The following is a 13384-nucleotide window of genomic DNA, read 5'->3' as shown; positions in this document are numbered from 1 at the left end:
GCATACACTTCTTTCCCTTATTTCATTTAACGAGGGTCTCGTAATGGCAGACGTGCTGTGTTTAGGTTGTATAAAAGGGAAAACTAATCAGCTGCCCGCTCATAATAGGTTCACGTGCTACGTGACGCCAAACATGCGCATAAGAGTGGTTTCACACTCGTCGTTTGGATTATAGATGGCGCTGACTGTCACTTCTACTACTACATTCACATATAAACCCAAAAAAGTGGATGGAGGGAAGGCCGCTGTGGTAGCTCAGTGGCTAGGGCATCGAACGCGTTATTCGAAGGTCGTAGGTTCCATTCCTGCTCACGGCTGGTTATTCTTTCATCCACTTTTCTTTCTTTTTATTGACATTGAATTGGTTCTAATAACTTCCCGTGTACAATCCTTGGCTTTACTGTCTGTTAGATCTCATTAATATTTTGTTAAAACACGGAAAAACAAGCTCTTAGGTACACACTTCTTTCCCTGATTTCATTGAACGAGGGTCTCGTAATGGCAGACTTGCTGTGTTTAGGTTGTATAAGATGGACAATTAATCAGCTGCCCGCTCATAATAGGTTCACGTGCTACGTGACGCCAACATACGCATAAGAGTGTTTGCACACTCGTCGTTTGGATTATAGATGGCGCTGACTGTCACTCCTACTTCTAAATTCACATATAAGCCCAAAAAAGTGGATGGAGGAAAGGCCGCTGTGGTAGCTCAGTGGTTAGAGCATCGAACGTGTTATTCGAAGGTCGCAGGCTCGATTCCTGCTCACGGCTGCTTATTCCTTCATCCACTTTTCTTTCTTTTTAATTACATTCAATGGGTTCTAATAACTTCCCGTGTACATTCCTTGGCTTTACTGTCTGTTAGATCTCATTATTGTTGTGTTAAAACACGGAAAAACGAGCCCTTAGGTATACACTTCTTTCCCTTTTTTCATTGAACGAGGGTCTCGTAATGGCAGACTTGCTGTGTTTAGGTTGTATAAGAACGACAATTAATCAGCTGCCCGCTCATAATAGGTTCACCTGCTACGTGACGCCAAACATTCACATAAGAGTGTTTTCACACTCGTCGTTTGGATTATAGGTGGCGCTGACTGGCACTCCTACTTCTAAATTCACATATAAACCCAAAAAAGTGGATGGAGGGAAGGCCGCTGTGGTAGCTCAGTAGTTAGAGCATCGAACGCGTTATTCGAAGGTCGTAGGTTCGATTCCTGCTCACGGCTGGTTATTCCTTCATCCACTTTTCTTTCTTCTTATTTACATTCAATTGGTTCTAATAACTTCCGTGTACATTCCTTGGCTTTACTGTCTGTTAGATCTCATTATTGTTGTGTTAAAACACGGAAAAACGAGCCCTTAGGTATACACTTCTTTCCCTTTTTTCATTGAACGAGGGTCTCGTAATGGCAGACTTGCTGTGTTTAGGTTGTATAAGAACGACAATTAATCAGCTGCCCGCTCATAATAAGTTCACCTGCTACGTGACGCCAAACATGCGCATAAGAGTGTTTTCACACTCGTCGTTTGGATTATAGATGGCGCTGACTGTCACTCCTACTTCTAAATTCACATATGAACCCAAAAAAGTGGATGGAGGAAAGGCCGCTGTGGTAGCTCAGTGGCTAGAGCATCGAACGCGTTATTCGAAGGCCGTAGGTTCGATTCCTGCTCACGGCTGGTTATTCTTTCATCCACTTTTCTTCCTTCTTATTTACATTCAATTGGTTCTAATAACTTCCCTTGTACATTCCTTGCCTTTACTGCCTGTTAGATCTCATTATTATTGTGTTAAAACACGGAAAAACGAGCCCTTAGGCATACACTTCTTTCCCTTATTTCATTGAACGAGGGTCTCGTAATGGCAAACTTGCTGTGTTTAGGTTGTATAAGAGGGACAATTAATCAGCTGCCCGCTCATTATAAGTTCACGTGCTACGTGACGCCAAACAAGCGCATAGGAGTGTTTTGCCACTCGTCGTTTCGACTATAGATGGCGCTGACTGTCACTCCTACTTCCAAATTCACATATAAACCCAAAAAAGTGGATGGAGGGAAGGCTGCTGTGGTAGCTCAGTGGTTATAGCATTATTCGAACGTCGTAGGTTCGATTCCTGCTCCCGGCTCGTTATTCTTTCATCCACTTTTCTTTCTTCTTATTTACATTCAATTGGTTCTAAAAACTTCCCGTGTACATTCCATGGCATTACTGTCTGTTAGATCTCATTATTATTGTGTTAAAACACGGAAAAACGAGCCCTTAGGTATACACTTTTTTCCCTTATTTCATTGAACGAGGGTCTCGTAATGGCAGACTTGCTGTGTTTAGGTTGTATTCATATTTTATTCAGAATCGAAATACATATTTATTCAGAATCGAAATACAAGTGATACAAGTGCATGTGTTATGTACAAATACAGAAGGAGGTCTCAAAGTCGTGAGACTGTGAGTGAGACCTCCTATAAAATCATACATGAGCGATACAACGTAATAGTAAAGAGTGGTAAGGAAAGAAATCTGAAGGTATACAAAATGTACACATAAGCACAAAATAGCGAACGTAAGTTATAAAAAATGTACAGCTAAGCATGCAAAAACTAACACGAAAATGCAGTAACATTCACTCTGTATAATATCAAGCATTATTACGGTAAGGATAGAAAATTTAAGATATACAAATTGTACAGATAAACACGAAATAGCGAACATAAGTTATACAAGGTGTACCGATGAGCACAAAACTAACAGAAAAATGCAATAACATTCAGTTCATATAGTATCATGCATTAAGAATTTAATAGGTGCAAACGCAAGCCTTTTTTAAACATTTCGAGGGATCTATTTTTGATCTCCAAAGGTAAAGAATTCCACAGGGAAATAGAAGAAAATTTTGTAGTAAACTTGCCATAATTAGTTCTAGGTTTGGGTAAAAGGAAGTTATTAGCCTTTGCAAAACGAGTCGATGACGACTGAGGAAACTGACTTGAGTGTAGCAAAGGAATCGGAAGTTTTCCATTCACATATTTGTAAATAAGAATGCCGAGAAAATATTTAGTCAGCTTCTGAACTGATAAAATTCCATGCGAACAGAGTAAGGCTGATGCATCGGACATGAAGCCACTGAACGTTATTATTCTCAGTGCTTGGTTTTGAAGATGTTGAATGGTTGATAAATGAGTGGGATACGTATTTCCCCATGATGAAATGCAATAGATTATGTTGCTGTGAAAGAAAGCATAGTAAAGTGACAACAATATTTCAAAACGAAAGAACGGGCGAACTTTTAGAAATATTCTAATGGGATATGCGGCTTTCCGCGTAAGCTCTAAAACATGTGAATTGAACTTTAAATGTGCATCTAATTTGACCCCGAGAAACATTGTACTAGAGGTAGAATGAATTTGAGTATCACTTACGAGGACAGAGGGGTTCCTAGGTATAATTCGATTAGGTGACGAAAATACAACGAAGTTTGACTTTTTAGCATTTATGCTTAATTTATTCTTATTGAACCATTTAACGATATTTATCAGGTCGGTATTTAGTTTAAACAACATCGAGTCAACGTCTTTATCCGTAGTTAATATAGTGGTATCATCCGCATAGAGTATACAGGACGAATGTGCTAGACATTGAGGAAGATCGTTTATATAAATTAAAAATAAAAGCGGGCCCAAAATTGAACCCTGTGGAACACCGATGTTTATGGTTTTAGGGTTGGAAAAGGTACCGGACACATATACCACCTGTTCTCAATCACGCAAATAGTTACAAATTAGTTCTAGTGGAACGCCAGATACACCAATTGATTGTAGTTTCTGAAATAAAATGTCGTGCGAAATAGAATCAAATGCTTTTGAAAGGTCAAGAAAAACGCCTCCAACAACACTACCGCAGTCAATAGCATTTTTAATTTCCTCTGTTAGCGATATCATGGCGAGTTCAGTTGAGTAACCGGGCCTGAAACCGAACTGTTTGTTAGAAAGAATGTGAAACTTGTCTAGATAACACCGTAAACGTCCCGCAAAAAGCTTTTCTATGACCTTCCTGAAGAATGAAACAATTGCTATAGGCCGGTAATTGGAGATTAAACGCTTGTCGCCTTTTTTAAAAACGGGAATAATTTTTGCTTTTTTCAGAGATGTAGGGAAGAACCCAGTTCCAAATACAAGATTTATAATATGACATAATGCATCACAGATTAAATGAGCTATCAGTTTCATGTCAGCAGCAAAGAACTTATCGAGACCAGCGCTTGTATTCCTTATACTATTGATAACGGTGAACACTTCCTCGGTTGACGTCGGATAAAGGAAGAATGAATGTGGTAATCGTGAACAAGTGTGTTCGAGGGATGCTGTCGACTGAGGAATATCAATGCCGAATGAGTCATTGAAAGAGTTCGCGATATCAGATGGGTTATCGATCACACGTTTTTCTGAGTGAATCAAGGTTATATCTGAATGTGCCGTAGTCGTGCCAAGAAAATTGTTTACAGTTTTCCACTGCTGCTTAACGTCATTTCCGGCTCGCTTTATTTTATCTTCGAAATACCTTAATTTAGCGGCTTTAAGTAACTTTCCTAATGTATTTGAATATTCTTTATGGCGCTTTAGAAGGTGAACATTGAAAGGGCACTTTTTCGTCTTTTTGTATAAGTTATCCTTTTTCCGCAGACATTTTAACAGGTTACGTGTCAACCACGGATTAATTGGGACAAGGTACTTTTTTCTGCTTACTACTAATGTTGAAGTGGCCGTGACTGCATTTGAAATAATAGAGGAAAATTGTTGGTAGGCTATTTCAGCATTAATGCATTTCTTAACTGCCGACCAATCACACTGCTCGACGATGTTAATGAATGATGCAGTATTTAAAATATTCTTGAAGCATCGACTTATTTTATTATTATTTGAGATGTCTATGCTTGCATAAATAGGATAATGATCTGTGACAGACACCTCGATGACAGCTGCTTCAGGAGGACTAATGAGGTTAGACAAAATGTGATCTATTATAGTGCCATTGCCATGAAGTGGAACACGAGTAGGTGCAGTTATGAGGCACTCGTAACCATACCCACTGAAGCAGGAAATGTATTGAGAAACATTTGCGTTGGTGTCATCAAGAAGATTGATATTCATATCTCCTAAAATAATCACCCGTTTCCCTTCTAATGACAGAGTTTTCAACGCCTCTCCTAAAGCTAGGCAGAACTCCATGACAGATGACGACGGAGAGCGATATATGCAGGCAACAACTAAATTCTTACTATCTTGCGAAAAATGTGGTTCATGAAGTTCCATCCACACGGATTCGCAACCAGGGATACTTAGTGCCAAGTCCAGTCGCCTATGATAGTGAAGGCATGAAGATATAAAAATAGCTGCTCCACCATGTGCATCGTCGATTCGGTGACAGTATTCAGAAGAATAGGAAGGAAACTTAAACAGGTCCCTGTCATGTTCACATAGCCACGTTTCACTGATGCAGATGATAGAGAACTCGTGACCAAAGGCCGACAGCAATGAGGTAATATTATCATAATTTTTTCTTATACTTCGAGCGTTAAAGTGAATTAACGCCCTACATGGGTGAGACATCCGTGATGAGAGTTCAGACGGTGAAATATACGCCATCCTGCAATTGGATAGACGCTACAATTGCTAATGTATGATATAACTAGGAGATATTAGACAGGTCGATCTCTGATTTTATGCGAAATACCCTGGTGTCAGTAGATTTTCTTGCTTTTATCTGACAGTTATCAGTCCAAAGAAACGCCCACTGTTTCTCTTTTTTGAGAACAAGTGCTTTAGCAAAAAGCTTCTTGTTATCCGGCGAGAGGTGATCAATAACAAAGACAGCATGAGTGCCCTCTCCAGAAAAACCAAGAGCACGTGTATTCAGGCGAGCCTTACGTGCCTTCCTAACAAACTCATTCTTTTGCTCACGTGAACAGAAACAGGCCACAATATTCTGTTGGCCAGACTTAGCTGGCACTCTGTGAACAACGTCAAGATCAGTGCCCGATACAGGACAGTCGATTTTGTTACCAATCGACTGCACTATGGCAACACAGTCCTCCCCTTGGGAAGAAGGAACGCCCCTGATCTCGACGTTGTTCATCCGAGTGTACTGCTCCAGGTCCGCCACCTTCTTTTTTAAAGTCTCGTTCTCATTCTTCAAAGCTTTGTTAGTAGAACAAAGCTCCTGTTGTTGAGTACGGACAGTCTCTACAATGTCGTTAAGCATTTTCAAGCCAGCATCCATACTTTTAACCTCTGAATTTAGAGCACCGAGATCAAATCCCGTCTCTCGAAGCTTCGTCGTAACGTCACCCACAATTCTGTCCACGAGCTTTGCCAATCGGCTGTCAAAATTTGCCTCAAGGTCCTCGATTCTCTTAGCTAATTCGGCATTCGTAGGCATTGTGATACCACAAGCAGGAAACTTATTGAAGAATACAAGTGAACACACGAGCGAGCAAATAATACAAAGAGCAGCAGCAGCAGCAGCAGTGGTTGCGGTATAAAACAGAGCTAAATACCAAGGGTTGCGTAAAACCAACTGACCTGTAGAAGGCAGGAACAGCAATTAGACGAGTGTTCGCATCCGCAACCACCACTGCTTTGACGCGGGCGTGCCTCCATCACTGCTTTTGATGCCAAGACTGAAGATCCACGCAGGCGCAGGACGACGACAGGAATGCTGGGAACGGTAGATATGATGCGGCCAGATTATCCAGAATACAACGTTCCACGTTGACACGTGGATGATGAAATGACAGGTGCTGCAGCAGTCACTATCGGGACCCCGGCCTGTCTGGATGAACACCTGTAGAAGGCAGGAACAGCAATTAGACGAGTGTTCGCATCCGCAACCACCACTGCTTTGACGCGGGCGTGCCTCCTGTCACTGCTTTTGATGCCAAGACTGAAGATCAACGCAGGCGCAGGACGACGACAGGAATGCTGGGAACGGTAGATATGATGCGGCCAGATTATCCAGAATACAACGTTCCACGTTGACACGTGGATGATGAAATGACAGGTGCTGCAGCAGTCACTATCGGGACCCCGGCCTGTCTGGATGAACACCTGTAGAAGGCAGGAACAGCAATTAGACGAGTGTTCGCATCCGCAACCACCACTGCTTTGACATAAGAGGGACAATTCATCAGCTGCCCACTCACAATGAGTTCACGTGCTACGTGATGCCAAACATGCGCCTGAGTGTTTTTACACTCGTCGTTTGGATTATAGATTGCGCTTACTGTCACTCCTACTTCGAAATTCACATATAAACACAAAAAAGTGGATGGAGGAAAGGCCGCTGTGGTAGCTCAGTGGTTAGAGCATCGAACGCGTTAATCTAAGGTCGTAGGTTCGATTCCTGCTCACGGCTGCTTATTCCTTCATCCACTTTTCTTTCTTCTTATTTACATTCAATTGGTTCTAATACCTTCCCGTGTACATTCCTTGGCATTACTGTCTGTTAGATCTCATTATTATTGTGTTAAAACACGGAAAACGAGCCCTTAGGCATACACTTCTTTCCCTTATTTCATTGAACGAGGGTCTCATAATGGCAGACTTGCTGTGTTTAGGTTGTATAAGAGGGACAATTAATCAGCTGCCCGCTCATAATAAGTTCACGTGCTACGTGACGCCAAACATGCGCATAAGAGTGTTTTCACACTCGTCGTTTGAATTATAGATGGCGCTGACTGTCACTCTTACTTTTAAATTCACATATAAACCCAAAAAAGTGGACGGAGGGAAGGCCGCTGTGGTAGCTCAGTGGCTATAGCATCGAACGCGTTATTCGAAGGTCGTAGGTTCGATTCCTGCTCACGGCTGGTTATTCTTTCATCCACTTTTCTTTCTTCTTATTTACATTCAATTGGTTCTAATAACTTCCCGTGTACATTCCTCGCTTTACTGTCTGTTAGATCTCATTATTATTGTGTTAAAACACGGAAAAACGAGCCCTTAGGTGTACACTTCTTTCCCTTATTTCATTGAACGAGGTTCTCGTGATGGCAGACTTGCTGTGTTTAGGTTGTATAAGAGCGACAATTACTCAGCTGCCCGCTCATAATAAGTTCACCTGCTACGTGACGCCAAACATTCACATAAGAGTGTTTTCACACTCGTCGTTTGGATTATAGGTGGCGCTGACTGTCACTCCTACTTCTAAATTCACATATAAACCAAAAAAAGTGGATGGAGGGAAGGCCGCTGTGGTAGCTCAGTAGTTAGAGCATCGAACGTGTTATTCGAAGGTCGTAGGTTCGATTCCTGCTCACGACTGGTTATTCCTTCATCCACTTTTCTTTCTTCTTATTTACATTCAATTGGTTCTAATAACTTCCCGTGTACATTCCTTGGCTTTACTGTCTGTTAGATCTCATTATTGTGTTAAAACACGGAAAAACGAGCCCTTAGGTATACACTTCTTTCCCTTATTTCATTGAACGAGGGTCTCGTAATGGCAGACTTGCTGTGTTTAGGTTGTATAAGAACGACAATTAATCAGCTGCCCGCTCATAATAAGTTCACGTGCTACGTGATGCCACACATGCGCATAAGAGTGTTTTCACACTCGTCGTTTGGACTATAGATGGCATTGACTGTCACTCCTACTTCCAAATTCACATATAAACCCAAAAAAGTGGGTGGAGGGAAGGCCGCTGTGGCAGTTTAGTGGTTAGAGCATCGAACGCGTTATTCGAAGGTCGTAGGTTCGATTCCTGCTCAGGGCTGGTTATTCTTTTATCCACTTTTTTTCTTCTTATTTACATTCAATTGGTTTTAATAACTTCCCGTGTACATTCCTTGGCATTACTGTCTGTTAGATCTCATTATTATTGTGTTAAAACACGGAAAAACGAGCCCTTAGGCATACACTTCTTTCCCTTATTTCATTGAACGAGGGTCTCGTAATGGCAGACTTGCTGTGTTTAGGTTGTATAAGAGGGAAAACTAATCAGCTGCCCGCTCATAATAGGTTCACGTGCTACGTGACGCCAAACATGCGCATAAGAGTGGTTTCACACTCGTCGTTTGGATTATAGATGGCGCTGACTGTCACTTCTACTACTAATTCACATATAAACCCAAAAAAGCGGATGGAGGGAAGGCCGCTCTGGCAGCTTAGTGGTTAGAGCATCGAACGCGTTATTCGAAGGTCGTAGGTTCGATTCCTGCTCACGGCTGGTTATTCTTTCATCCACTTTTCTTTCTTCCTATTTACATTCAATTGGTTCAAATAACTTCCCGTGTACATTCCTTGGCATTACTGTCTGTTAGATCTCATTATTATTGTGTTAAAACACGGAAAAACAAGCTCTTAGGTACACGCTTCTTTCCCCTATTTCATTGAACGAGGGTCTCGTAATGGCAGACTTGCTGTGTTTAGGTTGTATAAGATGGACAATTAATCAGCTGCCCGCTCATAATAGGTTCACGTGGTACGTGACGCCAAACATACGCATAAGAGTGGTTTCACACTCGTAGTTTGGATTATAGATGGCGCTGACTGTCACTTCTACTACTAAATTCACATATAAACCCAAAAAAGTGGATGGAGGGAAGGCCGCTGTGGTAGCTCAGTGGCTAGAGCATCGAACGCGTTATTCGAAGGTCGTAGGTTCGATTCCTGCTCACGGCTGGTTATTCTTTCATCCACTTTTCTTTCTTCTTATTTACATTCAATTGGTTCTAATAACTTCCCGTGTACATTCCTTGGCTTTACTGTCTGTTAGATCTCATTATTATTGTGTTAAAACACGGAAAAACGACACTTAGGTGTACACTTCTTTCCCTTATTTCATTGAACGAGGGTCTCGTAATGGCAGACTTGCTGTGTTTAGGTTGTATAAGAGGGAAAACTAATCAGCTGCCCGCTCATAATAGGTTCACGTGCTACGTGACGCCAAACATGCGCATAAGAGTGGTTTCACACTCGTCGTTTGGATTATAGATGGCGCTGACTGTCACTTCTACTACTAATTCACATATAAACCCAAAAAAGTGGATGGAGGGAAGGCCGCTGTGGTAGCTCAGTGGCTAGAGCCTCAAACGCGTTATTCGAAGGTCGTAGGTTCGATTCCTGCTCCCGGCTGGTTATTCTTTCATCCACTTTTCTTTCTTAATTACATTCAATTGGTTCTAATGAGTTCCCGCGTACATTCCTTGGCTTTACTGTCTGTTAGATCTCATAGTTATTGTGGTAAAACACGGAAAAACGAGCCCTTAGGTATACACTTCTTTCCCTTATTTCATTGAACGAGGGTCTCGTAATGGCAGACTTGCTGTGGTTAGGTTGTATAAGAGCGACAATTACTCAGCTGCCCGCTCATAATAAGTTCACCTGCTACGTGACGCCAAACATGCGCATAAGAGTGTTTTCACACTCGTCGTTTCGACTATTGATGGCACTGACTGTCACTCCTACTTTCAAATTCACATATAAACCCAAAAAAGTGGATGAAGGGAAGTCCGCTCTGGCAGCTTACTGGTTAGAGCATTGAACGCGTTAGTCGAAGGTCGTAGGTTCGACTCCTGCTCACGGCTGGTTATTCTTTCATGCGCTTTTCTTTCTTTTTATTTATATTCAGTTGGTTCAAATAACTTCCCGTGTACATTCCTTTGCATTACTGTCAGTTAGATCTCATTAATATTGTGTTAAAACACGGAAAAACAAGCTCGTAGGTACACACTTCTTTCCCTTATTTCATTTAACGAGGGTCTCGTAATGCCAGACTTGCTGTGTTTAGGTTGTATAAGATGGACAATTAATCAGCTGCCCGCTCATAATAGGTTCACGTGATACGTGACGCCAAACATACCCATAAGAGTGTTTTCACACTCGTCGTTTGGATTTTAGATGGCGCTGACTGTCACTCCTACTTCTAAATTCACATATAAACCCAGAAAAGTAGATGGAGGGAAGGCCGCTGTGGTAGCTCAGTGGTTAGAGCATCGAACGCGTTATCTGAAGGTCGTAGATTCGTTTCCTGCTCACGGCTCGTTATTCTTTCATCCACTTTTCTTTCTTCTTATTTACACTCAATTGGTTCTGAAAACTTCACGTGTACATTCCATGGCATTACTGTCTGTTAGATCTCATAGTTATTGTGGTAAAACACGGAAAAACGAGCCCTTAGGTATACACTTCTTTCCCTTATTTCATTGAACGAGGGTCTCGTAATGGCAGACTTGCTGTGGTTAGGTTGTATAAGAACGACATTTAATCAGCTGCCCACTCATAATAAGTTCACCTGCTACGTGACGCCAAACATGCGCATAAGAGTGTTTTCACACTCGTCGTTTGGAATATAGATGGCGCTGACTGTCACTCCTACTTCTAAATTCACACATGAACCCAAAAAAGTGGATGGAGGGAAGGCCGCTGTGGTAGCTCAGTGGCTAGAGCATCGAACGCGTTATTCGAAGGTCGTAGGTTCGGTTCCTGCTCACGGCTGGTTATTCTTTCATCCACTTTTCTTTCTTCTTATTTACATTCAATTGGTTCTAATAACTTCCCGTGTACATTCCTTGGCTTTACTGTCTGTTAGATCTCATTATTATTGTGTTAAAACATGAAAAAACGACACTTAGGTATACACTTCTTTCCCTTATTTCATTGAACGAGGGTCTTGTAATGGCAGACTTGCTGTGTTTAGGTTGTATAGGACGGACAATTATTCAGCTGCCTGCTCATAATAGGTTCACGTGCTACGTGACGCCAAACATACCCATAAGAGTGTTTTCACACTCGTCGTTTGGATTTTAGATGGCGCTGACTGTCACTCCTACTTCTAAATTCACATATAAACCCAAAAACGTGGATGGAGGGAAGGCCGCTGTGGTAGCTCAGTGGCTAGAGCCTCGAACGCGTTATTCGAAGGTCGTAGGTTCGATTCCTGCTCACGGCTGGTTATTCTTTCATCCACTTTTCTTTCTTCTTATTTACACTCAATTGGTTCTGAAAACTTTACGTGTACATTCCATGGCATTACTGTCTGTTAGATCTCATTAATATTGTGTTAAAACACGGAAAAACGAGCCCTTAGGTATACACTTCTTTCCCTTATTTCATTGAACGAGGGTCTCGTAATGGCAGACTTGCTGCGTTTAGGTTGTATGAGAGGGACAATTCATCAGCTGCCCACTCACAATAAGTTCACGTGCTACGTTATGCCAAACATGCGCCTAAGAGTGTTTTCACACTCGTCGTTTGAATTATAGATGGCGCTTACTGTCACTCCTACTTCGAAATTCACATATAAACACAAAAAAGTGGATGGAGGAAAGGCCGCTGTGGTAGCTCAGTGGTTAGAGCATCGAATGCGTTATTCTAAGGTCGTAGGTTCGATTCCTGCTCACGGCTGCTTATTCCTTCATCCACTTTTCTTTCTTCTTATTTACATTCAATTGGTTCTAATAACTTCCTGTGTACATTCCTTGGCATTACTGTCCGTTAGATCTCATTATTATTGTGTTAAAACACGGAAAAACGAGCCCTTAAGCATACACTTCTTTCCCTTATTTCATTAAACGAGGGTCTCGTAATGGCAGACTTGCTGTGTTTAGGTTGTATAAGAGCGACAATTACTCAGCTGCCGACTCATAATAAGTTCACCTGCTATGTGACGCCAAACATGCGCATAAGAGTGTTTTCACACTCGTCGTTTGGATTATAAATGGCACTGACTGTCACTCCTACTTCTAAATTCACATATAAACCCAAAAAAGTGGATGGAGGGAAGGCCGCTGTGGTAGCTCAGTGGTTAGAGCATCGAACGCGTTATTTGAAAGTCGTAGGTTCGATTCCTGCTCACGGCTGGTTATTCTTTCATCCACTTTTCTTTCTTCTTATTTACATTCAATTGGTTCTAATAACTTCCCGTGTACATTCCTTGGCTTTACTGTCTGTTAGATCTCATTATTATTGTGTTAAAACACGGAAAAACGAGCCCTTAGGTATACACTTCTTTCCCTTATTTTATTGAACGAGGGTCTCGTAATGGCAGACTTGCTGTGTTTAGGTTGTATAAGAACGACATTTAATCAGCTGCCCACTCATAATAAGTTCACCTGCTACGTGACGCCAAACATGCGCATAAGAGTGTTTTCACACTCGTCGTTTGGATTATAGATGGCGCTGACTGTCACTCCTACTTCTAAATTCACACATGAACCCAAAAAAGTGGATGGAGGGAAGGCCGCTGTGGTAGCTCAGTGGCTAGAGCATCGAACGCGTTATTCGAAGGTCGTAGGTTCGATTCCTGCTCACGGCTGGTTATTCTTTCATCCACTTTTCTTTCTTCTTATTTACATTGAATTGGTTCTAATAACTTCCCGTGTACCTTCC

The 13384-nt window shown here is 41.8% G+C and overlaps 1 non-coding gene across 1 annotated transcript; it reads left to right on the top strand.

Moving 5' to 3' along the window:
- The first annotated feature begins 698 nt into the window (after window positions 1-698).
- On the top strand, window positions 699-771 carry TRNAT-UGU (transfer RNA threonine (anticodon UGU)). Its single transcript has one exon. It is a non-coding gene; the product is annotated as a tRNA-Thr (tRNA).
- The last annotated feature ends 12613 nt before the right edge of the window (window positions 772-13384 follow it).

Source organism: Rhipicephalus microplus, chromosome 6 (assembly GCF_043290135.1).
Source record: "Rhipicephalus microplus isolate Deutch F79 chromosome 6, USDA_Rmic, whole genome shotgun sequence".
Lineage (NCBI taxonomy): Eukaryota > Metazoa > Arthropoda > Arachnida > Ixodida > Ixodidae > Rhipicephalus > Rhipicephalus microplus.
The sequence above is the reverse complement of the archived record's forward strand: the minus strand, read 5'-3'. Positions and strand labels throughout refer to the sequence as shown.